Genomic DNA, 16327 nt, shown 5'->3' on the forward strand with positions numbered 1-16327 from the left:
TTGATAAGAATCCCTGATGCAACACCCAAATGAAACATCAAGGCAAGGATCCAACACAATACTCTACAACCTAGAAGAGGGATGTCGTAATCTAGTTGCAGAATATTTGAAGGTATGTAAATGATGATTTACCAATTTCCATCATAAAAACGAAAAAGAAGTTTAGGTTTTAAATGAATTGAAACTCCTAGATCTTTTGAGATTCATTGAACTTTTCAATGGCATGTTTAATCTCGATTATGCCCTTCAAGTTTGCGACTGGGATGCCGAGGATCACAAACAAGGTGTGAATAACCATACGAATCTACGTGGTGCACTCAATGCTACTATCACCTAATCAATGTGCCGGTTAGCCACACACGCTCCATTGATCTATGATAAACATCGAGCCACCCTTTGCCACCAATGTCAATCCCAAATTAGTATGCCGCTTAACCACACACGCTCCACTAATGTTTGACAAGGGTACGAAGTGTAATTCCATGGATTAACATACAATTTCACATTTTGCCTAAAGTAACTAGAATTTGGGAATTTGTAAAATCATGTAGTTGCTTTGTACTTCATTATACTTATAATGGAAGGTTTCGTCCTATCCTACCCATTCGGCTAACGACCCTCCACTAGTCAAGAGTATTGGGTTTCGGTATAATACAACATCCTATGGTGCACATACAACCCTAAATACCTTGGATCTATGTTTTCACTAATATACATGCAAATATCAATTTTCCAAGGTATTGTTCTAACTAGCATAATATAAAGTACATATAATATAAAAAACTAGTAGAATTACATACCTCTTTATTGGTGCTTGATTCCATGGAGCTCAATGAAGAATCAAAGAATCGAGTAATGAATTAATCAGAGTATGAATTCAAGTATTGATGCGAGATTTAGACACAGGATGTAAATATGATCTGTTACGCTCTATTACGCTTTCGAATTCTTTACAGAGTACAAGAGACAAGTCTGTAAAAGTCCTCTTTCTAACTCTAGTAAATAACCCTATTTATAGGGAACTGAAAGCGTACAAAAAATATACTAAGGCATTGACTCTAACACTTCGAATAAAAGCGCCCTAGTAAAATACATTACTAAAATGTTCGAAGAGTACAAAACATACTTCGGCTAATTACAACAATTCGACCCTTACAATCTCCCCCTTTGTAATCATAGTCGAAGTCTTCAATTTGTAAGAAGTGTGATGGAATACAACAACACCCTTCGAATCTCTGTATACCAGGAGATAATCTTCTTCAACTCTTTCTTATCTCCTTCATTGTTCTTCTTGCAATGATTCATACGAACAATTAAGTTCGTATATTGAGACGTTGAGTACCTCTCCACTTCACTCGCCTGGAATAAGAATCGTTTAGCTTTTCCAGCTTTGTCTTTTCCTGCGAAGACCATTCCAAAAGGCTTTAGGCAAATTTCACCATCAGCATACTTCTTCATTTCTGCCTGAGTCTTCGTAGGAGCCATCGGAGCTTTTATTTCCATTCCCTTGGCAGTAGCTAACTCCACATCTGTTAGTGCCAAGCACTAATAATAGTTTTCGATAAAAATCTTGATGTGAGCCACTCCAAGCTTGAATTCATCCGGTTCAGTGTTTTGAAGGAATGAAAATGATTTGTCTTTTAAAAGCAATGCAACTTGTATGAGATTATACAAGTTCATTAATGGAAAATCAGCAATCGTAAATTCGCAAATCTTTCCATTTGCCCTGGCAACCACATACTTAACATTCTGGACTGTGTTTTCGAAAATCACATCCTTTTTCATACTGATCACTTTCTTGATTTTAACCAATGACCATACTTCCTCAGGGGCTTTTCCAAGAACAGCATGAAAATGAATTTTCATGTGTGTACCTTCATCCTTTTCTTTAAAATTCCCTTCTGCTTTGAACCGAGGCATGATAAACATCATTTCGTTTATCGGAAAATCCAGCTGGCTTGCATCAGTATTCGTGACCAAATAACTCTGCTTTGGTTTCTTCTCGAATGTATACATGTGATTAAAAGCAACCTTGGCCTCAATTGTTTCGTAATTATAGTGTTTGGTTGGATCACCTTTATCCATTCCCTTCGGATCACTAGCACGCTGAGTCATAATGCTTTGAATAATCCTCAGTTATTCAAGTTCAGCTTCTGCTTCAGCCTTCTTTTCCTCTTTCGACTTTTCCACTAAAATTGATTTCCCTTTATCTTTCAAGGCTGGATTGTCAATTGTCTCTTTTGGATTCGAACCACTCCCACCAGTCTCCGAAGATTTACCAATTACAATTCCTTTCGAAATAGGTCTTTTAATAGGTAATGTTGTAACTACTGTTGAAGTAACCATTCCAGCAGAAACTATAACTGGCTTTGTTGTTGGGATTTTCCAAGAAAATACCGTTCCCACAACTTTCGCATCTTCACCACTAGCCTTTGACTCAGTAGTTTTTCTTTCTCCCCCTTGCACCCCTGTGAAAATAGGTGGGGCATTTTTTGTTGGAAGAAGGCTTGATATGCGAAAGAGAGGAGCAAGTTGCTTGTTGAGAATGGCTTCGAATTGGATAAACTTCTGGGATAAAAATTCAGGAGTAATCAATGGAGAAGAAACCGGCCTATCAGAAATCTCTTTTAACTCCTTGAGCAACTTAAGCACTTCCTCAAAGCTTGCACTTTCGGATGTTGAAAGTTGAGTTATTTGAGGACTCAAACTTTCATACAACTTAACAAATCGTGTGACTGCGTCACAAATGATATCAACCTTCTGATTTAAGGAAGCATAATCTTGTTGAATAGTGGCAATTTCTTTTTGCATATCTTCACGAAGTTCGTGAATCTGCAAATTTACATCCTCCCTTACTTTCTTCACTTCTTGAACAAAAAGAACGTGTCGTTCCTTTGTGACATTCTTCAAATTTTTCACATCATTTGTAAACCTTGAATTTTGAGAGTTGATCCGAAGTTCATTATTTTGATCATTATAATCAACCTTCTCCAAAATCCGAGATTCTGAGTCAGTAAGCATTCTAGATACTTTGCTAATAAGTCTGGCTTCGAGCATTTTCAACAGTGAATCAACCTCCAAACTAGAAACATATGAACCACCCCCTAGATCTGCTTGAGATTGAATTATTGAATTCAATTTCTGATTCAGAATTTTAAACTGCTTCATGGTCATCATCATATGATCGGGAAACTCCTCTTCCTCTTCATGAAATTCTAATTCTTCAAACGTACCACCAAACCCCTCATTATCAGTCTCTGTCTCCATAAAAATAGTTTCTTGAACATTCGAAGTTGGTTTGGGTGTGTCAGTGGATTGAGAAGAAAAAATAAAAGTAAAGGGTTGATCAAGAATATGTTCGAATGTTGGAGAATCAGTAGTTGAAGTAAGAGGAGTAGTGGATAATGGTAAAGAAACAATACTTTCAAAAGGAGCAGAAGTAACGTGAATTTGAGCTTCATTTTTCGAACCACCTTCACCCATATCGACATTTGCATCCGTATCAGATACGTGTGCAGGGATGCCTGAAGTTTGAACCGCCTCAGAAACTGATTTGGCAATCGAATCTTCGGGTGGTATGACAACTATCTTCACAGGAGTGGAACTTTCAGTGAGATGAGTGAACTCTGGGGTTTCTGGAATTCTTTCATCATCATCTCTTTTGACTCAGTAGAAATCACGAGCTTTCGAGTCTTCTTCTTCTTTTTTGACAAACGCTTGGACATATCCTCAGCCATTCATTTCTTGGATACCAGAGAAACAGGTGCTGACACTTCACGAATTAACACACCTTCATGAGTAATTTGAGGTTTTCGAACCACTTTGTGTGTAGGAGATTTGCGTTTGTGGATGGACTTCACTTTGATTCTTTGAAACATTCCTGTCTTCGAAGGAATGATTACATTTTCTTATGTTTCTTCAAGAATTGGCTTAATTACTTGAGTCTCAGCAATAGATACTTCAACTGTTTCATGCTTCTTCTTTGGAGATTTCGAAGATTTGGACTCAGTTTCATTCTTCTTCGTCTTCTTGGATTTCGTATCCTCTCTATCCAAGAGTATGCCAGTTTCAACTGTAGAATCAATAGTCTGCAAGTATGCCACTAAAACTGAATTTGAAGGATCGACCCTTTTAAGCATTGCATCAGGAATACGAGCAACTGATGGAAAAACTTCAGCACTGTCTGTGACATCCTTCGGATAGTGGTATGGTTGGAAAACTGCTCTTTCTTCATCATTGAGTACCAAAATCCCTTCCTTATTGTAAAAATGTTGCAAGATCAGGCTCCAGTATCTTGCACACGAAATACCATGAATAGCATTCGTATGTTCTACACCCTTTTGAAATTCCTTCCATAATTGGGTAGAATAGTCCACTTGAAGATCATAATATATGCCAGCAACCATGGCATAAACTTCCATCCTTCCTTTATCAAGACCAGCGGATCGCCCAGTCAAACATCTTAGAAAAATTCCAAATAAGAAATTCCAGATTCGTGGAAGACCAGACTTTTTAAAATCACTCATCTTGGACAATGGTGGCTGATATCCCATCTCATTAAACATGTGAACAATTTGTGGAAAAGTGAAAGCAACATATGGAGGCGAATTCGGAATATCAAGAATTTGGCATAAAAGTTTCTTGGATAACCTGACATTTTTGTTGTTCACCAGATGAAAAGTAATCGTATCAGAAGCTTTGTTGTAAGTTGCAGTTGATCCTGCTTGAGAAAGCCAGGATAATGGAACCGAGAAAGAATTGAACATTGCCTTTGACAAGACAGAGTTCTTCAAAGCAACGATTAGCATCTTCAACTCTTCCGGGTACTGAGAAACTTCACCCTCCAAGTAATAGTTTGTTGCTTGAATCTTCATTATTGGTAATGAAGAGGCATCTTTAGTGGTATGAGAATCGACATGAGCAGTAGTCACCATTGTTAGGGTTTGAAGATGATGATGAACAGAGAATTTGTGAATTTTGCTGCGTAAACTGACAATAAACCCTTGAATCCCCTTTTATATGTAACCCTTAAGTTTGAATTTGAAGCGGGATATGTATTTAATGATAGCTGACGTGGCACCTTGAAAATCGGACTATTACTGCGTAAAAATAGCCATGCGTCAAAAAGTAGCTGTCACATCACCTTGAAAACCGGACAAAATACCATACGTCATTTAAAAACAGTCTGTCTTGTTATCCCCAAGAGTATTGTAACCGTCAGAACCCTTCGAATGGAAGCAAGGCTCTTTCACTTTTGGGATAAAAAGCGAAGTCATACGCCAGAAGTTTGAAATCATCAGCCTGAGTTGGTATTACTCAGAGCCTCAAGGATTTCGTGAGTGCAGTGTTCCAAAGAATGTAGATAAGAAACAAGGATAAGAAAATTTTGGAATAGTGTGATGTCAAACAATTGACACAAAAGCAGATTAAATCCCGGGCAAAGATTACTTCATTAATCATTAAGAGAAATGATCAATAGCTTGTGTAGGTTCCCGTGAATTACAATCGAATACTTGTTGATAATTATCAAAGGGCTTCTTTTATAATGCTTCGTGGGTAGGTTAAAAATTTCGTTACATGTCATCCTAAACATAAGGTGAGAAATTGTAACAGAAATTACTTGTTTGACCAGTGTAGTCAGTGACAAGTTGTTTTTGAAAATTTTTAAAATGACTAGGACATTCGAATGAAACTCGCATAGAAATCATATTCAAGAAAAAAATTTGTGTGTTGGATCTTGTTGGGTAACAAACATCGTGGGTTTCGAATGTTTGATCAAGACCACTCATTCGAAATGAATATGATTTGGAGTTTCAAATTTTGGTACTGAAACAAGAGTTTCGTGAAAATCTGGAACATTGTTCCCCATCAATTCCTTAAAAGTGTAGTGTAAATTGGGTTTCACTTTCATCACGGTCTCATGATGTCAGATCATAAACACAGAATTTTGATATGTCTAAGTCTCGATGGGTTTGATCAGAGACCTCTCGGACATATGTCTTCGTGTGTGATCGTGTAAGAATTTTTTGGGTTAAAAAGATTGATATAAGACACGAAAAGTACCTCTGTTAGTTTTGGACCAAACAGTAAACTCTTAACTCATTTTGAGAAGAGTCAGGTAGCTCAGAGACTAATGTGAATATGAGCCTGATTGGGAAGAAATTTTTGTATGAATAATTTCATTAAGGCTTTCGTATACACACATTGAGTCATTGGAGGCTTGAGGACAACATGCAACAACATGCTTCTAGGGACAACCTAACTAGTTCGAATGATGAAAAATTTATCGATTTATACAAAAAGTGTACCTGACCCTAGTACTGCAAGTATAATCCCCTCTGTATCTTCATGATAATCTGCAACAAAATACTAAAAAGAAGTAAGAATTAAAATATTTTTGTTGTTTTGAAATTTTCGAAAGATAAGATAGAACAAACAAAAATCTTTTTGGATTTTTGAATTTTTGAAAATTAAATGACAAAACAAAAACAAATCTTTTTGGATTTTTGATTTTTCGAAAATTGAATTACAAAACAAAAGAAAATCTTTTTGGATTTTTGATTTTTCGAAAATTAAATGACAAAACAAAAGAAAATCTTTTTGGATTTTTAATTTTTCGAAAATTGAATTACAAAACAAAAGAAAATCTTTTTGGATTTTTGAAATTTTCGAAAATTAAATATATACTGTACTTGTTTCAAAACACGAAATTTTATCATCTCCTGATAAGTGATAAATGTACGAATGCGAAGGGGTCGAAGCGTTGACTATGAACATTAACCTCTGAATCAACCCTGAAAATAAGTAACAAATTTACGAATTCGAAGAGGGCGAAGCGTTGACTATGAACAGTAACCTCTGAATGCTGAATGGCTTTGCTTTGTCTTTTATTCAGCGCCTCTGATTCATTCCTGGTCAACCATCATTCTTCTTTTTCGCATGGAACAGAATTTCCATCGATCATTCCAAGTCCTTCTATAATTCTCACAAGTGACTTTTCATCTAAAGGTTTCGTGAAAATATCAGCTAACTGATCAGTTGTTTTCACGAAATGTACTTCAATATTTCCATCCTCCACATGATCTTTGATGAAATGATAACGAAGAGCTATATATTTAGTCTTCGAATGCTGCACAGGATTATGACAAATTCTTATCGCACTTTGAGAATCACAATATAATAGAATCTTTTTCATATTTATTGCATAATCACGCAATTGACTTTGGATCCATATTATTTGTGAAGTGCAAGCAGCAGCAACCACATATTCTGCTTCAGCTGTTGAAATTGATACGCATGTTTGCTTTTTCGACTGCCAGCTCACCAATTTGCCATCAAGAAATTGACATCCACCACTTGTGCTTTTTCGATCAAGATTACAACCACCCAAGTCTGCATCCGAATATGCTTGTACGAAGAACCCAGTTTTCGAAGGATACCATAATCCTAACGAAATTGTTCCTTTAAGATAACGAAAGATATTCTTCACAGCAGTGAGATGTGGTTCTCATGGATTAGACTGATACCTAGCACAATTACACACAGAAAACATGATATCAGGTCTACTTGCTGTAAGATAAAGTAATGAACCAATCATGCTCCTATATAAAGTTATGTCAACTGCAGGTTTATCTAACGATGGTGTTAACTTTATGCCCATTGCCATTGGTACTCGTAACTTTGTGCTATTCGTCAATCCAAACTTTTCTAGCAGATTTTTCGTATACTTTTCCTGATTAATAAAAATCCCTTCTCTGCTTTGACGAATATTCAATCCAAGGAAATTATTTATTTTTCCCATTATGCTCATTTCAAACTTGCTTTTCATCAGATCTTCGAATTCTCTAGACAAGGCAGGGTCAGTTGAGCCAAAAATAATATCATCAACATAAATTTGAACAAGCATTAGATGATTCCCCACTTTCTTTCGAAATAATGTGGGATCAACCGATCCTTGTTTAAATTTAGATTGTTTCAAAAATGATGTAAGAGTCGCATACCATGCTCGTGGTGCTTGTTTCAAACCATAAACTGCCTTATCTAAAACATAAACATGATCAGGATATTCTTCGTTAATAAAACCTGGGGGTTGTTCCACGTAAACAGTTTCTTCAAGCTCTCCATTTAGAAATGCACACTTTACATCCATTTGATAAACATCAAAATCTTTGTGAGCTGCATAAGCCAGAAATATACGAACCGCCTCGAGTCTTGCGACAGGGGCAAAAGTTTCTTCATAGTCGATTCCTTCTTGTTGTGAATATACTTTAACAACAAGTCTGGCTTTGTTTCGAACAATGTTTCCATCTTTGTCGGTCTTATTTTTGAAAATCCATTTTAACCCGACAATCGAAACATTTTCAGGTTTAGGAATTAATCTCCAAACCTTGTTTCGTTCGAGTTCAGACAATTCAGATTGCATTGCAACAACCCAATCTGAGTGTTCCATTGCAATCTTAATTGTTTTTGGTTCAATTTTAGAGATGAAAACATTGAACATGCAAAATTCTTGATGAGTATTCAATACCTCATTCTTTGCATGAATTTGAGCTCTTGTTAAAACTCCCTCTTGTGGATTCGCAATTACTTGATCCTTCGGATGATCTTTTGTCCATTTTTCCATTGGTGGATATGCTGGATCAAATTCCAAAGGAGCATCTTCTTATATATCATCATTCTCTGAACCTGCAATCGAACAAACATCATCAAAATCATTATTATTTCCAATATTTTCTAAATGCTCCCCCTCAACATTATGCTCCCCCTCAACATCATCATTCAATTTTTCTTTCTCCCCCTCGAAAGAATGCTCGTCATCATCTAATATATTCGAATCCAAGTGCTCCCCCCGTCACTGGATTGTTTTGCATACTTTCGCCTGTCTCTGGAGAATTTGATGTTGAATCATCAGTAAGCTTTGTTAGTTCTGAGAGATGATTATCATTGGCATTTATTTCAGCATCAACAGCATGATCTGAAATTCCAAAAATTAAATCATAATCAATATCTAAGACTTGTGAGGATTCAGATTCATCTTGTGTGTGTTTTAGAATTGGATGATTTTCAAACATTGATGTTGTTTGTTTAATGTATTAATCATCAAATGTAAGATTAAAAGTTTCTTCAACTTTTCGTGTTCTTTTATTCAACACACGATATGCAACTGAATTATGCGAATATCCCAAGAATATCCCTTCATCTGCCTTTGCTTGAAATTTCGTAAGATTATCCTTGAGATTCATAATAAAGCACCTGCATCCGAAAACATGGAAAAATTTGACGTTAGGTTTTCGATTGTTAAGAATTTCATATGGTGTTATCTTAAAACGACGATGAATGAATGATCTATTTTGAGTAAAACATGCAGTAGATACAGCTTCAGCCCAAAGGTATTGTGGAGGATTCGCATATGCCAACATAGTCCTTGCTGCTTCGCATAGTGACCTATTCCTTCGTTCTACAACACCATTTTGTTGTGGTGTGTATGGAGATGAAAAATTATGCGAAATCCCTTTGTCCACCAAAAATGAATCAAGAACATTGTTCTTAAATTCAGTTCCATGATCACTCTTAATTTTTCGAACAATCTTCTTCAATGTTGTTTCCATCTTTTTGATAAAATCAATCTTGATTTGTGCAACTTCGGATTTAAGCCTGAGAAAATAAACCCACGTAAATCTGGAAAAATTATCAACAATAACTAAAATGTACCGTTTCTTGTTGAGAGTTGAAACAGTCGAAGGACCACACAAATCAATATGTAAAAGCTCCAGAGGTGCAACAATTTTCGAATCTATCGTAATTGGATGACCTTGTTTATGTTGCTTGCCAACTTCACAAGCTGCACATAAAGAATCATTGTCAAATTTAAGTACATGTAAACCTCTTACCAGATCTTATACCACAAGTTTATTGATGTTTCAAAAATTAAGATGAGAAAGTCTTCGATGCCATAGCCAACTTAAATCTGATCTTGCTTTCGAAAGAAGACATATAGCAGGTTTTCCTACTATCGGATTGATAGTCACCTTTCCTTTTGGATTTCAGTAACACTTCTTTTGTGTTAACATTCGAAATGACACTTCCTTCTTCATTAAAAAGAACTTGATTGCCAGTGCCCACAACAAGTTGAGAAACACTGATCAAGTTATGTTGAAGACCTTCAACATATGCAACCCTATTCACTGTGAATTGTCCATTCGTGATCTTCCCATATCCTTTGACTTGAAATTTTTGATTGTTCCCAAACTTTACTACTCCAACATTTTTGAGACTTCGAAAATCTCGTAAATTCTCCTTCTTCCCAGTCATGTGACGAGAGCAACCACTATCAATGTACCACTTGTTATCATATTGCTCGTCACATAGTATCTGCAATCAATGGAAAAATTTAGGTACCCAAGGATTTTTGGGTCCTTGGAAATTAGATTTCAATTTCGAATGTAACGAAGAACTTTTAACCCAATCACAAACTTTAGTTTTGAGACTATCAATTAAGTTCACTTCATCATTTAAAGGAACTGAAACATAAGATTTTGATGATTTCGAGTGTTCACTGACATTACCCTTCGAATTCTGAGTTTGTGAATGAACATTCTTTGCTTTTTGTACTGGGGTCCAAGCTTTGACTGATATATTCGAATCCTTAGAAGATGAACTTCCTTTTGATGAAGTATTCACATACTTTTCATATGCTACGTGAATTTGCTCCTTTGAAAATGCATTCGACTGATACATCTTTCCTTTGCCTTCAAGCCAATGATCAATGTTCTTTCTGGAAGTCATTCCTTTTTCCCTTGAAGTTTTCATTGTATCTTTCTTCGTATGATTAGGAAAATTTGGCTTTTGAGGAACAAAATCAACTTTTGGATTTGTTAGAAACGATTGAGCATATGATGTATCAACTGTTGATTTAAAATGTTGACGTTGAAAGATTTGTTGATTTGAATTAGATTTATTTGAAAATTCTCTTGATTTATTAGTTTCTGAAACTTTTGAAAACGTTGTTTGTTTATTCACTTCAGATCTTGAATGATTTTTATGGAATGATTGTTGAGGTTTTGTTGAAAAAGAGGAATTTTTAGCTTTGAAAACGTTCATTGCTAGCAGACACAACAATTGAATCAAAATAAGTAACTGTCTCATCAAAAGAAATTAATTCTGAATCATAAGCATGTGTAGAAATATTAAAGGATTCGAGAATTTTACGTACCTTTGTTGTCGTTGGAGATTTGTCTGCCGTTTTAGATATGAAGCATCGTCCTTTCACTTCGAATTTCCCCTCATCTGAATCCTCCTCCATTTTCGCATACATTGCTCCATGCGTTGGATTCCTCATTTCTTCATCGTCTGATCCGGATGACCAGATTTGATAAGTTCCATCTTCATCCTCATTCTCACCCTTTGCAACCAATGACAAATTCTTGGCTTTAGCACGAACCACCTCAAGCTTCTCTGCATAATACGCCTCATCCTTGACCTTATTCTTCCTCTCATACTTCTTTCGAAGCATGCAGTCATTCGCAAAATGATTATCACTGTTGTAGTAATGACAATCTATTCCAGCATCACCTTTCAGCTTCTTCTCACTCTTTCCTTCAGCTATTTTCGAATCTTGCTTCTCAACTTTCTTTTTCTCCTCAACAACATTTTTACTCACAGAACTTCCTTTCACCTCAGCAAGCTTAGTCTTCGAATTGAACGGCTTTTTGAAAAATTTCTTAACACGATTATTTGAGTAAAATGCTATTGCTTCATCATCCGAATTCATGATGAATCCTTCTTCTTCTTCAGAATCACCATTTTCAGCTTCTTTCTCCGAAATTTTGACACAAGTGCTAATGGACCTCCCAAATTCAGGTTCGATTCCTCAGCAATTTCATTTACCTCAATTTCGTGTGTTTTCAACTGATTGTACAAATCATTGAGAGTTGATGTATCAAAACTTTGCTGATTCTTTACCATCATACTCACACTTCTCCATTCTTTTCGAAGCCCCATTACAAAGATGAGATTGAATTCCATTGAAGTCCTGGTAATTCCATAGCGATTACAACGATAGATTAACTCGTTCAGACGATCATAGTAAACTTCAATTGTTTCTCCTTCTTTTTGTTTGAAATCTTTCAGCTCAACCAAACACTGTTTGACTGAATTGATGTTCGTCTTCTCACTTCCTTGAAACTTATCTTTCAGATTGTTCCAGACCTCCTTTGCTGTTGTACAACTCCTAACGTAATTGTACACAACTGGAGGTAAAGCACCTCGCAGTTCCCTCATACACCTTTTCTCCAGTTTCTTCAGACGATCAGTTTGATTATCAACACCAGAATTTGTGGAAGAAGATCCGATTGGTTGAACATTCACTGGAGCATTAACACTTCCAGTGATACATGTCCATAATTCTTCATCAAGACCATTCAGATAATCCTGCATCCGATCAGCCCACTGATCATAATAGTCAGGAATTAGCATTGGAATTTTGGTCGATGATCCTAACAGATGAGAGAACAAAGTCATTGAATTGAGATTGAAGCTCGCCATTGTTGTACGAAAGTAGATTTTGTAAATTTTTAAGAAAATTTGAAGATTTGAAAATAGACTAGCTGAATCAGATCGAAATTATAAGAAGAACACTCGATTCAATCAATTCAAATGCAGAATCAAATCACAAACTGAAATCTTAGACAACTTTTTCACGAACAAAAAGTGCGGAAACTTTTGAACCAAAAATTTGATTCAAAAACTTTTTGAATGAATGAAAATCAGATCACAGATGTGATTCCTGCTCTGATACCAATTGAAGAATCAAAGAACCGAGTAATGAGTTAATCAGAGTATGAATTCAAGTATTGATGCGAGATTTAGACACAGGATGTAAATATGATATGTTACGCTTTATTACGCTTTCGAATTCTTTACAGAGTACAAGAGACAAGTCTGTAAAATTCCTCATTCTAACTCTAGTAAATAACCCTATTTATAGGGAACTGAAAGCGTACAAAAAATATAATAAGGCATTGACTCTAACGCTTCAAATAAAAGCGCCCTAGTAAAATACATTACTAAAATGTTCGAAGAGTACAAAACATACTTAGACTAATTATAACAATTCGATCCTTACACTCAGGAGCCTAGTGCCCCAAATGTGACACCTCAAATGGTTCACACAACACCATGAACATTTGGAATAACCATGAGAGAAGATATGAGTTCATAGAAATTGGCTTGCCCTCTATATTATGCACTTGTGCCGATTTCACCAACAATGGGGTCTTTATATAGTGTGCACATTAGGGTTACACCATGTAACCCATGTCTTTACCCATTCCTTATGCTCCATGGGTTTTAACCTCCATGGAGTATCTATGGGCCACCACATGGGTTAAAACCAACATAAGGAATCATGGATCACAAGCCCACATATATAAGAATCAATGATTTACATAATCAATCCCCATATATTTAATTAGTCTCTTTTGATCACTAAATTAATTCCAAATTAATTCTTGATCAATACTAATTAAATAATATGATTTCATATTAATATATTAGAACTTATAATATATTAATATGTCACAAATATCTTCTTCTCATTAAAAGGTCTACCCAAATGTTCCGATGCCATGCAACCCAAATGGACCATGCCAGGTCGGGTCAAGTATATACCAATTATAGTTATGGACTTAGACACTAATCCAACAGTCTCCCACTTGGATAAGTCTAATAACTATTATTTCAAGTATAACTTCACAACCTGACCATCAATCGTAGCTCTTAAAAGCTGCTGCCGAACTCTGAACAAATCAATGACGCGTCCATTAAATAGGTGATAATATATTCCTCCATTCTAGATATCATATGGACTGAGACATGGATTATAATCATTCTCTCTGTCCATTTGTTGTTTCCCAATTTCCGATTTATGATGACCGACTAATTGAACAAATCAAATCAGTCCAGGCTTGGCCAAGCACTTAGGGGTGCCATCACTAAATCATCGAGGGACCCACATATATCGCTTTTATCCCATTAAGGGTAAAAGGAATGGATAAACTTCGACTCATATTCTTGTACTGACTACTTGTTGAATCATAGACAAAGGCACGTTTTATAACATCGAGTTACTAATGCGTTTTCGTGCAATTAATGTATAACCAACTCATAGTCAACAACTCATATCTCTAGGTTTGAAGAATATAAGATATTATCGTCTCACGATTCACTCATGATAAAATCCATGAAGTGAATCCAAATGAGCGTGGGTTGAATCCAATACTCAGGACTTATGAGCACTCATGAATGTTGTAGCAACCATTGCTATGTCTAATGCACATTAGACAAATCTTACAAGCCAGATTCATGACAGTCTTAAATCAATACCTACTTCCAAAGTATGACTGACTGTGGAGAGTTTGAATAACTTAGTCATCCGGGAAGAATGACCTAGTTTATTCTGGAAGTCAAAACATGCAAAGTGAAACACAAGAATAATACTAATCCTATATGGCCCCAACACTTTGAGTGTAAATAAAAACACCTTTTATCTAAGCACCATATTGATTACTCATTATTTATGTTTCAATTAATCAACTTAATACTTGAATAAAAACAATAGTCATGCCATGCTCCAAGCATGCACACTATGTTTCTCCAAACAATAGACATGCCCTACTCCAAGTATGCACACAATGTTTGTCTGTGGTCCTTACTTTGTGAAATAGATCAATTGAACATGATTCCAATGATGCTCATATCACAATCCCAATACTTATTGTAAATGTAAGAATGCCAAACTCTTGCCATTACACTATACTTCCAATTGTCCATGAGCAACCAATCTTTGGTAGACCTCAGATTTTCCTCGATAATTGCTTAATCATTTTAGTCATATGGGACATGAGTCATGCTACAAAATTTGTATTTGCCATGTTCTCACAATTCGAACTATGAAGAGGTATGCCGTAATCATAATCGAATTTTGAGGACGCAACATATATAGAATTTCCTTATGTTGAACCATTCCAACATAACATTCATATATATCCTTGACTAAAGTTGATTAAAATCTCAATCTAAGCTTTTAGAATTGAAATGAAGTATAAAATCCTCTCCCTTAATTATAGGAAAACAACTTTTCAAAGTGAATTGAAACTTTTGTTTTCTATAAATAACATTGCTAATCTTGCAACATAATCATCATGCTCCCACTAGCATAATGATTATCTTACTAGCATAACACTTATGCTCCCACTAGCTTTGACATGTACTCAGAAATTAGCTGGACTTCTAGAAAAACAATACTTTATTGACATTCTTACCAAAGTTCAGATTTTTGATACGAGATGCTTTGATAAAACTTTATAAAAATCATACACCTTTCCTTAGATAACACACATGTGTGTCTAAACAATTTCAGAACTATGAAAAGGGATGCCGTAATCATAGTCTCAATTGTTTAGATCTTTGCCATTTCTCACAAGTGCATGTTAGTGTGCCGGTTAACCACACACGCTCCACTAACGACTTTGAGAATGCAAATATCACAATTTCTATCTACTTAGTAAAAGCGTTTCCTCACCATCATTTTCATGAATCGGAGAGAAACCTTATGACAATTAGATTTTATGTGGTGTAAGAGTTCCTATCCATGTAAATTTGTCATAACCATAATCATAAGACAAGGTCAGTGGCAAATCCAAACACATATGGACTGAAGGTCGTGGGCTAGTGATTAACAATACTCTTGATTAGTTCTTGAAATTATTTCAGGATCTTTTAGACTCCCACTGTCCTCTTGACATATAAGACTCTCTTGCCAAATGTTTAAGAGATAGTGTGGATTCTAATCAAGAGAAACACTTCACACAATTGGCCTGAGTTGGTCTTTATTTTATCCAAAACATCACAACTTACCAATTGCAAATGTACAAGAGTAAGAAAACATTTTACTCTACATTTGACAAGTGTTTTAAACCTTTCTTAAAATCATGTCACTCAAGTTACAATCTTAGAGTACGACTCTAAGACTTGTTTTTTTTAGAACGAAGTATGATTTATCTTTTGATTTAACCATTTCAACAATTCATGATTCCTATCCTTAGCCAAACAAATGCACTATGATGTCTTTAGAGGATCAATTGTGACATGGTTTTATAATCATTAAGATAATCATAAAACAAGATACTTAAAGTACTCTCCCATCTCTTCATATTGGAGAAACTTTTATCTTCCTGCCTTATTTGATTCTTCTTATCCGTTCTGTCGTACATTGAAACTTTTCCAATGTTTCAGAATTACTCTTAAACTTGTAAGCATAACCATATTT

The sequence above is a fragment of the Lactuca virosa genome, chromosome 1 (assembly GCF_052849685.1).
Source record: "Lactuca virosa cultivar CGN04683 chromosome 1, Lactuca_virosa_CGN04683_v6, whole genome shotgun sequence".
Classification (NCBI taxonomy): Eukaryota; Viridiplantae; Streptophyta; class Magnoliopsida; order Asterales; family Asteraceae; genus Lactuca; species Lactuca virosa.